Source organism: Triturus cristatus, chromosome 10, assembly GCF_964204655.1.
Source record: "Triturus cristatus chromosome 10, aTriCri1.1, whole genome shotgun sequence".
Taxonomy (NCBI): Eukaryota; Metazoa; Chordata; class Amphibia; order Caudata; family Salamandridae; genus Triturus; species Triturus cristatus.
Genome location: NC_140593.1, coordinates 896,837,174 through 896,853,014, shown reverse-complemented (window position 1 = coordinate 896,853,014; position 15,841 = coordinate 896,837,174).

The following is a 15,841-nucleotide window of genomic DNA, read 5'->3' as shown; positions in this document are numbered from 1 at the left end:
TTTGCACATTGTTGGTTGTTGTTGACTTGTTTGTGCAGTCTTCTATCTTAGTAAGTATAATGGCTAGCCGCAGGATTACTGCTCAGCAGGTTGTTGGTTTGCTGTTTGAGTCTTCCTCTGACCATGGTTCAGAGACTGACTCTGCATCTGAGGGAGAGGAGGCAGGGGACGATTCTGGCAGTGAGTTTTCTCTCCGTATGGGGTCATCGGATGATGAAGATACTTTTAGTGCGGATGAAGTGCCTGTGTTAGAGGAGGAGACTGATGTGCCGATAGTGCGGCAAGAGGCATCTGGGCTGCAGCCTGCGGCTGCAAGGCTTCCCGTTGGTGTAGTGCGGCAAGAGGCTTCTGGGCTGCAGCCAGCGGCTGCAAGGCTTCCCGTTGGTGTAGTGCGGCAAGAGGCTTCTGGGCTGCAGCCTGCGGCTGCAAGGCTTCCCGTTGGTGTAGTGCGGCAAGAGGCATCTGGGCTGCAGGCTGGGGCTGCAAGGCTTCCCGTTGAAAGTGATGACCTCTGGGTTGCCCCTGGCATGGTGCAGCCGGCATTGCCAGAGTTTACTGGTGTTCCAGGGTCTAGAGTGAATACTGAAAACTTTTTGCCGGTAAATTTTTTTCAGTTGTTTATGGACGATGTGTTTTTGGCAGAGATTGTTGAGCAGACTAATTTGTATGCCGAACAGTTTTTGAGGGACAACAGTGCCAGTCTTAAGCCACACTCTAGAGCTACCCGGTGGACTCCCACAAATGTTGAAGAGATGAAGAAGTTCTTGGGTTTAACTTTTTTGATGGGCTTGCTAAGGAAGCCCTCAATGTCTTCATATTGGTCTAGCAATCCCTTGATGGCAACGTCTATTTTTCCGGCAGTCATGAGTCGTGACAGGTATTTGCTTCTGCTTCGGATGATGCACTTTGTTGATAATGGTTTAGCGTTGCCACGAGATCACCCTGATTGTGACCGTCTTTTTAAGATTAGGCCTGTCCTTGATCACTTTGTTGATCGATTTTCTGAGATTTATGCCCCTGGTAGAGAAATTGCAGTGGATGAGTCTTTGATGTTGTTCAAGGGCCGCTTGGTTTTTAGGCAATACATTCCTAGTAAGAGGGCACGCTATGGAATAAAGCTGTATATGCCGTGTGACAGTAGGACTGGATATGTCTCTAATTTCAGGGTGTACACCGGTAAGGAATCTAGCTTTAACCTCCCTGGTTGTCCGTCCACTTTTGGAGTGACTGAGAAAATTGTTTGGGAACTTGGTAGAGGATTTTTTAACAAAGGCCACCATTTATATGTAGATAACTTCTACACTGGTGTGCGGTTGTTCAGGGAATTGGCCAAAGTGGACACTTTTGCTTGTGGCACAATCCGCTCTAACCGTAAAGGTTTCCCGAAAGAACTTGTTTGTCAAAAGCTTGTGCGGGGACAGTGCAGTGCGTTGCGTTGCCAGGAGCTTCTTGCTGTGAAGTTTACAGACAGGAGAGATGTCTACATGCTGACTACCATCCACGATGAAAGCACTGCACCTGTGACTGTTTGGGGTCAGGTCGCTGAAGCGCGCAAACCTGTGTGCATTTTAGACTATAATAGGCACATGGGTGGTGTTGACAGAGTAGATCAGAGGTTGGAACCTTACACTGCTCTTCGTAAGGCTTACATTTGGTACAAGAAGTTGGCTATCCATCTTTTCCACTTGGCAATGTTCAATGCTTTTGTTGTGTTCCAGGATTCTTGCCCTGAGTCAAAGATGACTTTTGCTAAGTTTCAGGAGTCTGTAATAGGCAGCCTTGTTGTAGTGGAACAGGCAAGTGTTCCTAGAGTTGGAGTGGTGGAGGATGTTGCTAGATTGAAAGAACGCCACTTTCCAGATCACATTCCTCCCACACCCGCAAAAGATTTTCCCAGTAGGAGATGTAGAGTCTGTTGGCGAAGAGGTTTGCGGAAGGAGAGTCGTATGTACTGCCCCGACTGTCCCTCTCATCCTGCACTGTGTCTCCCTGCTTGTTTCAGAGCGTACCACACGCGAAAAAGTTTTGGGGAACATTCATGAGTGGTAAAGTGAACTGCCTGGTCTGTATTCTTTGGAAAATATGATTCTGTTTCAAGGTTGGTGTTAGTGCAATGTATTTAGTTGCTGATTTTCTGTTAGAAGATTTGTATCTATTTGCAATTTGTTTGTGTTTTTATTTTTTTCTAAAAAAATCCTAAATGTGATGGCGGTGTGTGTAGGCTTGCGCTTGGCTGTTGGTGTGTGTGGACTGGCACTTGGTTGGTGGTGTGCGTGGAATGGTGCTTGGCTGGCGGTGTGTGTGGACTGGTACTTGGCTGGCGGTGTGCGTGGACTGGTGGTGTGTGCGGACTGGTGCTTGGCTGGTGGTGTCCGTGGACTGGAGCTTGGCTGGCGGTGTAGGTGGATTGGCGATTGGCTGCCGGTGTGCCTGGACTGGCGATTGGCTGGCGGTGTGCCTGGACTGGCGCTTGGCTAGCGGTGTGCGTGGACTGGCATTTGGCTAGCGGTGTGTGTGGACTGGTGCTCGGCTGGCTGTGTGTGAGTAGTGACTTTCTGCTGGTCACTACACACACTGCTAGCTTAGTGCCACTCCACGCAATCCATCAGCCTGTGTAGTTGCTGCGTCTGGATTGTGGGCGTGTGAAAGTGATGGGCCCTTGAATGGCGCTGTGTGCTGGTGTGAGTTTTGTTATGTGATGGGCCCGCGTCTGGCGGTTTTGTATGTCTCACACGTATGAAAGGTGTATGAATGGCCTGTAAAGAGGTTGGTGCCTTGTCGTGGCTTTACAGCTCACGAGCTGTGAGTCAATGGTTCAGTTTCTCGCCCTTTCAATTATTACCAGTGCATTTCATGTTTTGTGAAATCACTTGCTAATACAATTTTATCTACTGAACCATTACTCACCCTCGTGCCAAATCCAACCAGTATGTGTGTGTGCTTGCGGATTAGATGGCTGTGCAGTAATATTTGTCTTTCTGAAGCAGGGTGTACCTTGTCCCTTTTTGGTGAATTTTGTACTGTGTTGCTTTTGTACCTGGTGGTGCGAATGGTCTTGTTTGTATCACGTATGAAAGGTGTGTGAATGGCCTGTAAAGTGGTTGGTGCCTTGACGTGGCTTTACAGCTCACGAGCTGCGAGTCATTGGTTTGGTTTTTTGTGAATTTAATTATTGACAGTGCATTTCATTTTTGTGAAATCTCTTGTTAATAAAATTTAATACACTGAACCATGACTCGCCCTCGTGCCAAATCCAACCAGTATGTGTGTGTGTTTGAGGAATAGATGGTTGTGCAGGAATCTTTGTCTTTAGTTTCTCTGCCAAGGTACACTTTCCATGCAAGAATAACCCACCAACTGTAGATATTGTCGAAAACCCTTGGGAGTTCATGGTGATGTCTCTCTAGTGAATTGAAAAATAGTTTTTATCCCCATTGTCCTGTAAACCTCAAACTGTCTGCCACATTTTCTTTGCAATATTGTTCCAAAATTCTCACGCTGTAGTAACAATAGTTAATCTGGTTTTGCAAGGGGGGTTACTTTGGTTTTTTGCCCGGTGCTCCGCGGCCATCTAGGGAAACCTACCAAACCCACACATTTCTGAAAACTAGACACCCGGCGACTTCCAGGGAGGTATGGCTTGCGTGGATCCCCCAACGTTTCCTTACCCAGAATCCCCTGCAAACCTCAATTTTTGCTGAAAAAATCACTTTTTTCACACATTTTGGGGTGGGAAAGTTGTGGCATCACCGGGCTCACACAAATTTACCACCACCCAGCGTTCCCCCAGGTCTCCCGGTAAAAATGGTGCCTCACTTGTGTGGGAGGCCCAAGTACCCGTGGCAGGCAAGGGCCCAAAACGTAGTGAGGCGACATCAAAATGGCCTATCGCCAAACCACCGGGTTTTGCAAGGGGGGTCACTTTGGTTTTTGACCCGGTGCTCGGCGGCCATCTAGGGAAACTTACCAAACCCACGCATTTCTGAAAACTAGACACCCGGCGGCTTCCAGGGAGGTATGGCTTGCGTGGATCCCCCAACGTTTCCTTACCCAGAATCCCCTGCAAACCTCAGTTTTTGCTGAAAAAATCACTTTCTTCACACATTTTGGGGTGGGAAAGTTGTGGCATCACCGGGCTCACACAAATTTACCACCACCCAGCGTTCCCCCAGGTCTCCCGGTAAAAATGGTGCCTCACTTGTGTGGGAGGCCCAAGTACCCGCGGCAGGCAAGGTCCCAAAACGTAGTGAGGCGACATCAAAATGGCCTATCGCAAAACCACCTCGTTTTGCAAGGGGGGTCACTTTGGTTTTTGGCCCGGTGCTCGGCGGCCATCTAGGGAAACCTACCAAACCCACGCATTTCTGAAAACTAGACACCCGGCGGCTTCCAGGGAGGTATGGCTTGCGTGGATCCCCCAACATTTCCTTACCCAGAATCCCCTGCAAACCTCAATTTTTGCTCAAAAAATCACTTTTTTCACACATTTTGGGGTGGGAAAGTAGTGGCATCACCGGGCTCACACAAATTTACCACCACCCAGCGTTCCCCCAGGTCTCCCGGTAAAAATGGTGCCTCACTTGTGTGGGAGGCCCAAGTACCCGCGGCAGGCAAGGGCCCAAAACGTAGTGAGGCGACATCAAAATGGCCTATCGCAAAACCACCTGGTTTTGCAAGGGGGGTCACTTTGGTTTTTGGCCCGGTGCTCGGCGGCCATCTAGGGAAACCTACCAAACCCACACATTTCTGAAAACTAGACACCCGGCGGCTTCCAGGGAGGTATGGATTGCGTGGATCCCCGAACGTTTCCTTACCCAGAATCCCCTGCAAACCTCAGTTTTTGCTGAAAAAATCACTTTCTTCACACATTTTGGGGTGGGAAAGTTGTGGCATCACCGGGCTCACACAAATTTACCACCACCCAGCGTTCCCCCAGGTCTCCCGGTAAAAATGGTACCTCACTTGTGTGGGAGGCCCAAGTACCCGCGGCAGGCAAGGTCCCAAAACGTAGTGAGGCGACATCAAAATGGCCTATCGCAAAACCACCTGGTTTTGCAAGGGGGGTCACTTTGGTTTTTGGCCCGGTGCTCGGCGGCCATCTAGGGAAACCTACCAAACCCATGCATTTCTGAAAACTAGACACCCGGCGGCTTCCAGGGAGGTATGGCTTGCGTGGATCCCCTTAACTCTCCAGCTGATGGCTCGTACCCCCACAGGAGCTTGCCCATAAACGCTATCCTGGGCAACATTTCTGTAATTGTGACCTGGAAAAAACCCATCTCAATCATTGCCAATATAAACCAAACCACATCCTATTCCCTGTTCCAACACTCAATCCTCTTTTTTGCTCCACTGGTAATAAATTCCTCCCATGCCTTGCAGTATGACCTCCTGGTTGACTCCACCAGCAACACTACCACCAACTGGAGCTTCCTATTTTGACTATGGTCCACATGTCTGCTGTCATAGGTGTCTTGACCTTGTGTGCCTCCATGGCCAGCCCAAGGAACCTCTCCCACTGTGAACAAGACACAGCATCCGCTATGTCATTGTCCACCCCGGCACATGTCACATCATGTCTCAGACAACTCAGGACAATTGCCAGCAACAGCTTGAGAACCTGTACATCTCTGGCAGATTGTTTGTTAACAATTTTCCACCACTGCCATGTTTTCGATTCTAAACAGGACCTGTTCTTGACTTCATATCGTCACCACCACTACCAGTGGGAATAATAAAAGAAAAGCAATGCTCCTACCCCCCTCCCTGTTTCCAACCCTCCCACCACTCTCCAGCACACCACCTGCCCTGCCAGTACAAACCAAATCCAACTGCCCAACTACTTCAGAATAAATCTGTACCTCCCAATCACACTCTCTTGGGGACCTCTATGGGTATGCCTTTAAAGTCTTCCAAAAACTTGTGACACATACGTAAGTCTTAATTTGTGCCTGCTGTCAGCCGGATGTGGTGGTGTGCTTGCGAAAGGCCTGTTAATGACCTGCCCAATACCCAGCAGAAGTTCTACCTGCCCTCACTACTCTGCATGCAAAATTTAAAAGACCTAGCAACACTTGCACTTCCTTGCTTGTCACCTTATTCTTTTCTAACATTGTGTCCAACAGTAATTGCATGTGTATTTGTTTGTCCCTGGGCAATCTTGCTTCCGTGGCAGTAGAATCCAGTTTGAATCCCAAGAAAGATAGTACTGTACTGGGCCTCATCATCTTGCCTGGTGCCAACGGCCCCCCAAATCACACATGAGCTCTTCAAAACTTACCAATGCTGTTGGCAGTCCGCAGAACTGGGTAGCCTCATGAAAAAGAAATCGTCCAGATAATGAGTCATGGTGCAGTGACCTGTATCCTACACAGACAGTCACTGGAGAAATATGCTAAAACGCTCAAACAAAGTGCACACTATGGAACATCCCATGGGTAATGCTTTATCCACGTACCATTTTCCTTCAAACTGCATACCCAACAACTGAAAATCCTCCGGTTGCATTGATAAGAGGCGGAAAGCCAACTTAATGTTGGACTTTGCCATACTGGCCCCCTGCTTTACCCATTCCACCAATTCCATTGCCACGTCCACTGAAGAATATGAGACTGATGCTGACTGCTCTGATATAAAATTATTGACTGAGCTCCCATTCGGCCACAACAGATGTATAAGCCAATACTGCCCCTTATCTTTTTACGACACCACTCCAATGGGAGATACAATCAAATCCGGCAAAGACGACTCTCTGAAAGGGCCCGCCATTCTTCCCTCCTGCACCTCTTTCTGAAGTTTCGTTCTCACCTCATGTTTATGTGACTGTGAGGATTTCAATTTCTCTGCCTACCCACTCATCCATGGAGCCTCATACCCCAGCCTGAAACCCTCCCGAAAACCCCTGTGTAGCAACCTGGCATCCTCCCTATTGTGATATTTGGCCAACCAAAAGTCTAAGCGCTCTACGTCAATTGGAGTACGAGCCCATGCCCATGCTTCCTTGTGTCCCTCATCCTCCCTGAAAGCCTTCTGATTAATTTCCCTGCTGAAAACCTGTATTGCCTACATGTGGTGTCCACTGTCGATTGTGCTGTCCTTGGCCGCTGCCTCCACTCCCTGGCAATGTACCAGGGCATGTGTGCCAGCGCACTTCAAGCATTCATGTCGAAATTTCAACCTTTGTTGAAATCTCAACAAGTCCCGAGTGTCCCTTCCTGATCCCGTGGTGTAGCTCCCACCCCCCTCGGGTGGGACAGGGCTGAAAGGGCCGGTATAATAATGGCAGGCCACTTGCCATAAATATGTTTTTTCCAAATTTGTCCGGGCCCATTGTCTGCGGCCACAGATCATTGTTGATTTCCCCCCACTTTGCCTCCATGTCCTATGCCATTGGTGCCCGGAACTTCTGGTCATATTGCACCCATGTGTACCCCCCATAGTTGATGTGTTCCTTTCAGTAACATCCATATATCTAAACAATTACACATACCATTCTGGGAATTTTTCAAAGTATACGCATGCAAAATAAAGAATGCCGCAGTCCAGTTCTCTATATTCACTGGAACTCAAGGTCGGTTCAACAACTCATACTCCTCTTCCTTGGAACCCTCTTTTGCTCTGAGTTTCCTGTGTAATAACTTCTCCATCTCCACGTACTCCCTCTTCCATATCCTCTCCTTAGTTGCTAACATGAGGTGGGCATCCAGCGGCTTCGTCACCCCCATGTATGGTAACTTCTTGAGTTCTTTATTATCTGTGCTGTCTCCCCCTGTCCCCCCTCCCTGTTTTGTTTGATGTGTGTTGGGGCTTCCCACTTTTCCCTTCCATTTTGTGCACCTCCGCTCCTACTCCTATATCCTCGACATACAAACCTTTCCATAGCATCACCTCCCTTCTATACCAGTCCCCTGCATTTACCCCAGTTGACACTCTTTTTACTCCACTTCTACCAACCCTTCGTTACCCTTACCTGGCATCAAGGCTGGCCTCCACTCCGGATCCAGCCTCCTAACCAGTCGTGAAGGGCCATCACCATGTACCGTAGTACCATGCTCCCTCCGATCCGTCGCCCATGCCTGTAAAACACTAGTGACAACTGCATTAACTGTATCCCCCTGCCCCGCGTGCCTCGCTCTGCCACTAGATGTTTACCTCCTGCCCTGGAGTATCGTCATCAACCACTTTACCTTTTTCCAAACTCATTTAATCATAATCAAGCTGCATGGCCCCTTCCCCCCTATGTACTTGCCTGCATGCACAACAACTTGCATATCTTCGCCTTTGTAACCTGCACGCTGCTGTCTCCTGTTGACATACGGACTGTACCAGTGGGCCGTATTTTGCCCTGCTGCCTTCATCTTTTCTTCATGACCATCCATACTGCACTCCACCACCCCGGAAACCTCACCGATTTGTCCAGGCTGACACAGTGCCGAGGCCACCCAAAATCCATTGTGTGGCAGTGTATATAACGTCCAGCGCCGCCATGTGGCTGCCCAGCCCAAGACCTTACCTTCTCTTCATCTCGGGGTAGATGAGCTGTACCCAGCTTTCCTGAGTCAGCCCTACCACCATGTACTGGTGCCTGCAAACACAAAGGAAGGTCCAGTGTGTTGGGGTTAGTTTCCCTGCCTATCTGCCCTTTTGTTCCATCTGGCACTCATTGCCCTTGTCCTAACCTGTCCACCTCCACCTTCACGCCTTCCTGCCACATCTGCCCCCATTGTGACCCAGCCACGTGACTTCTCCCGACTCCCCTCCTCCCGGCCACCGCAGAATGACCCCCTCTTCGCGCCGTACCATACCCGTTTCCCCACCCTTGCACCCATAAGTCCTGAGCACAGGCCTGTTTGGCCATTGCGCTGCTCCTTGAATCTGCTCCACTCTAACATCGCCGGTAGCCGAAATATCGCGGTACCCCCCTTGTGCCCCTCCCCACTCTTATGTGTACTACTGGCCTCCCTTTCACTGGCAGTATAGAAAACAGGGGTTCCCCCCCTTGTCCCCACCCTCCGTCTGTCCCCCAACATGAACTATTCCCTGCAGTACCTGCCTCTACCCCCCTCCCACGTATACTGTCCCTGGGGGTAACCACCACTCTCCTGTGCTTTCCCCTGCCCTCTTCTGCTCATGTCCATCTCATACGCCCATTCCCCTCTTCTGGCATTGTGATCTGACCCGCCAGCCCCCCACCTGCTCTACCCCAACCCCCTCCTCCACCCCCTGGACCCTCCGTTCCTGGCTGCCCCACAGTAACTGGTGGCATGGCTGCATACCCTCTTTCTCTCCTCTGCATCCTGCCCCTTGCCAAATCCTCTCCTTCTCACTGTCCTCTTTCCGTAATCTCTTTCTTGGCCCGAGTCTCCCAAGCCCCCTTCCACCTCTCTGCCCTCGTCCCAAACCTCTCCTTTCTCGACTTTGTTCACTTGCATGGGCCCCATAGACTCTCCGTGTCCTCTCCTCCCTACTCTGATACTTTCTTCCTGTCATGACCCCCCCTGGCGAGCGCTGGCAGCGAAACTACGTTGTGCGCTCACAGCGCCGCCCGAACTACATTTCCCATGGGGCTCAGAGCATCTCGCGAGACTACGCGCCCCAGACGCATAAAGCAGGAAGTCACCGGCATCCCGATGTCGGAAATTCCTTCATGGAGACGTCTTCTTCGTCCGATCCTTGTTTCCGGTCCATTGCCTAGAGTACGGTATGGGTGCTTGCACCACCTGTCTTTGGATCCTCCGTAGATGAGCGGGCGCTCATACGGAGGCTAGCGAAAGAACCTTGCGGATTTGCTCGGCCTGCATTTGTCGGCAGGCGGGGAGAGCGAGCCTCTCACCTTGGATGTGTTCGGCCTGCTTTGTCGGCTGGCGGGGTGGGGGCGCATAGCCTGAAACAGACCTTATCACTATTGCACGGTCCAGTGCGACCGGAGAGCACAGACCAAGGAAGCTCATTGGCGCAGGGCCATACCTTGTCTGCATGAAATGCAATACAAAAAACTTTACGCTATCAGTGTCGATTGCACACGAAGGGGAGAGTGTGGTGAATGCTTGATGGGGCATACAGTGATTGACGCAGTACCTTGTCGTATTGTCTAACTGGTGTATTCTATGACTCTATCTTAACAGGGGTAATCACGAGTGGTAGAGGGCTACGCTCTACCCCTGTGAGGCACGGTGGAGTCAAGTGAAGGGTAGGTGCTGGTTCATGCTGTAGGGCCTCGTTATTCAGAGTAGGATCCTGTTGTGGGGGTTGACCGTTGTTTATTTTTCATTGCTACAGAAAAACCCTCCACACCACAAGCAAAGTCCGCCCACCTCTCAACCAACCCTCAACTTTACGTTACCATCGCCATGATAAGAATGGATGTTATTTTCCTTTACAGGTATAGGGGCTAGGGGAGATAGCAGGTCCAGGAAACAGTATTGATTCTTGCATATGTTCGGGGTGATCCTTATTGGTGTGTGTTCTGTTCTTTCTCTTTACAGATCTCCCTCCCTGGCGTTCCATACCTTTCCTTCCCTCGCTTGATCATTCCGCTGACCTGTGCCGTTACGGCAATCAGGCTTGGTTAGATCAAGAGGTGGACCCCTCAATCATCAACCCGCTCCTGAGGACCGGTCGGCGCAACACTTCCCTACTGCCCAACTTATTTTTCGGCCCACGGGCTTGCTGGTATTAGGCTCCCCGTCACTGCCTCCGCCCCCTCCTCTACAAACCCTAAGGGGCAGCGTCTCCTGCGGTCCCCGCTACTCTTTCTGTGCCTGAAAGCTCACGCTCTGCCAGCAGGGACCATTTCATACAGTCCCCACTGGTTTATTAGGTCGAGCCTAGCGCTGCGCGTATGCGCCGCTCTATGGGAGGCTTCTTGTGAGCACTCCAAACTTCCCCATAACTTCTCCATGTAGGGCTGGCAACTCCCACACATTCGATTGGCCTTTGCGTGTGGCTTTCAATAAAGAAAGCACGCAAATGGCCAAAGGCGGGTGCATGTCCCACCTCTTTCTCTAAAGGTTCACTCCAACAGCGTTTTGCTCTCGGGAGAGAGCAGCGGCGCTCAGGGTGACAGCTGCATTCCTTCCTCATCGCGTCGTGGATCAGGTTACTAAATAAACACAGCGCGGTCGCTTTCACTTTCGTGGCCGCGCTTGTTTAATTTTCTGTTGCTTTGCTCCCGCCCCCCTCCCGTTGTCTGTGTTCACAAGGCCACCGAGGTCAGCCACTATTATGTATATATAACTTACTCCCATCTTTGTCTCCTTTTACAAAACAATGGCAAATTCCAAATGCAAATGTCTGTTTGGAAAGGCTTGTTGTTTGTTTGTTTTTTAACTTTAGCACTGAGCGTGGCACCGCCTCCCACTTCAGGGACACCGCCTCCTATCATTCCGTCGCAGCTGCCCAGACACAGTCGTCAAACGGTGACCCTTGTGGGGCAAGATTAATGGCAAAGTTCCGAGGATCGTTCACTCTGTATAAACTGCAAAAATCCCATACACACAGATGCAGTTTAGCGAGTCTACTGAACCACTAGGAAGCCTCACTAAAGCACTTCACTGGAGATTCCTCGTGTGCCCTGCGAAGCATCGCCTAAATCACTCCACTGGATTGACCCATGTTTGAGCCCAGGTACCTTTTTATGTCCACTATGATCCCAGCCAATGAGAAATTCCATAACCATTGGAAGAGTTCATACGCAGTTCTCTGCACAAAAGCAGCTAATGAACACATTCACGTCATCTGCCCTTCATATTTCAGGTCGGCTCCTCCGTCTTCATATTGACTTGTTGCTGTGTGTTTTACACAAACGAGCTGCTTTGGCGTCCCTGTTCTTTCCTTTTGTTTGTCTTTCTTATGCTCCAGTTCCTTGCAGCTTTAGAACTATGAAGGACGGGGTTGGGGAGAGAGGGGTGAGAACCTGCTTGTTTTCTTCCCAGGTGTAAAATGCTGTCGTGAAAAGCATGCGGAGACGGTGACCCGGAGCTCCGGCCTGCGGACCTAGCGTGCATCATTCGGAGTGACTGAACCATGTTTCTCTATGAATACTCACGTCCTCTTGTTTGTTTGAATGTTTGCCATGTGGATGTGTAATCTCTTTATTGATGAAGATTGTTCTTTTCTCTGCTGCCGACCATCATCTGCCATTTTTGTGTGGAGTTGATCGGCAGAGGGGTAGTTCGCATTTGTCCTTTCCAAACTACTACAGAACTATATGTTTTTACAGAACGACTCTTGCTATTTTCATCCATTCCTATTCCACCTTCCTCAATACTTCAGGGGCTGCAGTGTTTATTTGCCGCGAGCCACTGTTTCCATAAAGATCACTTTCTATTGTTCCATAAGATTGTGCTGTTGCAGATATTTTTTGAACTAGAAGCCAAGTGCTATTTTCCTTTCAGTCACTTTCACTACCCAAAAGTTGACTTTTCTGTCAATGCATGCCGTCTCGGTAGAAGTTCCTATACGGGCACATTTCGTAACATTCTACTTACCCAACACTTGTACATGTAGTGGTGCTAGCTTAGCCAAGGCCTCTTTAATACAAGACATCCTGCTCTACTCTTGGTGTCATGAGGGATAACCTTCTCTCCGTAGCACGGCAGCTTCTTAACAGACACCATACCCCATGCGGAGGTTATCCCAAGGTGTTAAATTCTTTCTGACCGTGAGGCTTTTATCATATTGCCAGTGGTAGTAGTCAGACCTCAAGAACAGAGCATGCAGCTGGAAAACATTAAATGTATTTCCAGTTGAATTCAGTGGTCAAAGTTCATTAAAAAAATGATGGGAACTGTGATGCTGCAGGTAAGGGTGCGTGGTGAGCATGTGGGCTTGGTTAAAAACAAAATATTTTGTGACTTTTTTCTGTCTTTCACCTTCTGGTAACTACCAGGATAATGTGCTGCATGACTAACCACTTATAAGGTTCCAAAGGCAAAACCTATTGGCTATGCCAATGCTTGTTCCTTTTGTGTTTGTGCGGCGCCACCTTGCTCCCATGGGCTCATCTCTCCTTCCCTGTCAAGAATTCCTGTCATGCGAGGGGAGGAAAACGGTAACCAGCGAAAACGGACTACATCTCCCAGGATGCTTAGCGGTTGAGAGGTTATGTAAACAGGAGAGCTGTTACATAACTCAAGGAAAACACGCCCTTATGTAAACAGGAGAGCTGTTACATAACTCAAGGAAAACACGCCCTTATGTAAACAGGAGAGCTGTTACATAACTCAAGGAAAACACGCCCTATAAAGGGAGGAACCGGGAGGTACAACGCTGTCGGATATTGTGTTTACACCGACGTACCTGCTTAGTGAAGAGCAGTGTTCCGGAGTGGTGCTCCAGTAAGGCAAGAACGGAGGTAGGTCGAGTCGTTACTCCCTGGGCCGTGTCTTGCCCCATCGTCACCTGTGAAGGACCCGGAAGCTCTACCGGATAACCATTGAGCTTCGCTTTTTGACTCGGCTGAGTCAAAGCGCAGTGGCGCTTTTGCTGGTTGGAGTCGTAACTCCCAGCCCGACCAGAGATACAGGGACTGCCAGCTGTAACGCACACCAGGAGGTGTTTGCCGCGTTACAGACTCGGAAGTCCACGGGATCGATCGAGCGGCTGCTCTCGGTTCAGTCTTCTTTGCTTGTGATTGGGGTATCGGTGACGCATCACCAGGAGGTGACTCCGCGTCCCGGTGCAGTCTGAGGAAGAGGTTGAGCGGCTGCTCCCTTCAGGTAGAGACCCCGGCTGGGTGTTTCCCTGACTCCTCGATTCTCCCCAACACTCTTCGTGCCCCTCACAGCCTACCGATTGGCATTGTCGGCCATTTCATTTCTGCCCTCTGTTGGCATACGCCGGGATCGGCGTATATGCAGAGGACGGTTAGGACCATCCGTGCTGTGGGCTGGTAACGTACTTAGCCTGGAGGATTCCAGTGACTATAACCTTTGTTTATTCCTTGTATTATTTTTGCCTTCATTAAAATAACTAAACCTTCACAAGTGGTTGCGTTCTCATTATCGTGTCTGTTAAACGATCCTGAGACGTTCAGGGCGTTACATTCCCCTTCACAAATGACAACGCAGGACGGTGCACCTCAGTGCGGGCGCGGCATGTGCCGTGTGTTGGCCCAGAGGCCGCTCTCCTCACTCTGGGGCATCCCCTTAAGCTTACCTAGATGCGCTTCAGCCATGCCATACCCGGCAGCGGCAAACAAGCCCTCACCGCAGCAGCAACCCCACTTGCTGCCCGTTGTGGCACACGCGCCATCACTCATGCTCCTGGGGCAAGTAAATCCATGTGAGCTGCCTCAGTGAGGTGGCGCATGGCATCTTTTACATGGTAATCCTCCATCCTGACACAATATCATATTTCACCTACTGATGAAAATTCTCCTACTGCAACCACTGTGTCACCTTCCCAAACTGGTGGCTATTAACCCTAAGATGGCCGTATTTATGTTGGGATGCCTACCAAAAGCATGTAGCCCAAACGAGCCCACTTGCAACCTGGGCTGCACCATTTTACCGAAGTACCCGGGAAGCACACCTCCTTGCGGTTCGCTGCCCCCCAAAACCCACTGTGGAAGTTTAATGGTTAGTTGATAGTAGCAATGGTACTGTATTTGGCAGTACTTTCAGGGACAGTGGATTGCAAGCTGTAGTGGCTACTTGAGAAATAACTAGTCCCGGGCACTTTCATTTTTACAATTTAAGCACTGCTTATGTTGCAAAGAAAAGATAATAGCAGGCTGGAGTATGAAGGGACAGGGGCAAAAAGTGTGAATCAGTGTACGGAGGAAAAGAGAAAAAAGTAGTTTTGCGGATGACCAAAGGTCCTGAAGGTGCAAAAATTATTAGGGAAAGATGCCAGAACTTTGGTTGTAAGTTGGGGTTAAAATTAAAGCACAACAGTGGAGGGCACAGAGATGAAACATCTGCAATCACTATTCAAGAAGGTAAAAAACTAAAACAAAGTAAAAGCAAATTAAAAGCAATGACGCTAGTTGCCTTGAAAGGAATGAAACAGCAGGAAAGGGGTGAAGTTAAATATAACTGGGCTGCACATGTGAGTGTAAGTTTCCCAGGAGCACTAGGTTAAAAGCAAATGTGACCTCCCAGGGGTGGCATCTATCTGGATGTCCACCCCCAGGTTGCCTAGGGTGGGTGTGGCAGCCCGGGCCCGAGGTGGCACTGGATTGGCTGCTGGGCGCCAGGGGAGGGGCTTGGTGGCAGTAGGGGCTCAGCAGGTGACTGGGACACAGTGACAGTGCACTGTGGTCCTGATAGGCAGGTTAGTTAGTGGGTTCTTTACTTCCTTCCTCCCTACCCATGATGTTTCTTATTACCCATGACTTGCTTTATTAGTTAGGTTACGTGGGGCGGTGGCAGAAAATTATAGGAATCACGAAATAGGCCGGAAGGGTTGGGGTCTGGAAGGGCAGACCTTGGCAGAGGGAGCACAGGGGAGCGATGGTTGAGTCACGTGTGAAAGTACGGTGAATGAAATGAGGGGATGGTATGGAATGTTTGGATGCTTTGGTGGGGGGCATGTTCATGTTGCGAGGAGGTTTAAGGGTGGGGAAAGATAGTTTGAATAATTGTATCAGTGAGCTGGTGTTGTGCAACATACGTTGTAATGTAGATAAGTTTCAGCTGCATACCTGTCCTAATATAGCGCCCGTTTGCTCTTAAATTGGCCTGATCATTCTGCGCCGACTCGCCCAATGGAAATATGAATGTGTTATGCAAGAGTGCATGACTGCGAATGTTAAACAGAGTACATATTATCTATACAATTGAAAAAAGTGTAAATTTAAAATAAATACCTTAGGTAACCACTGTGACGTTAAAATGTA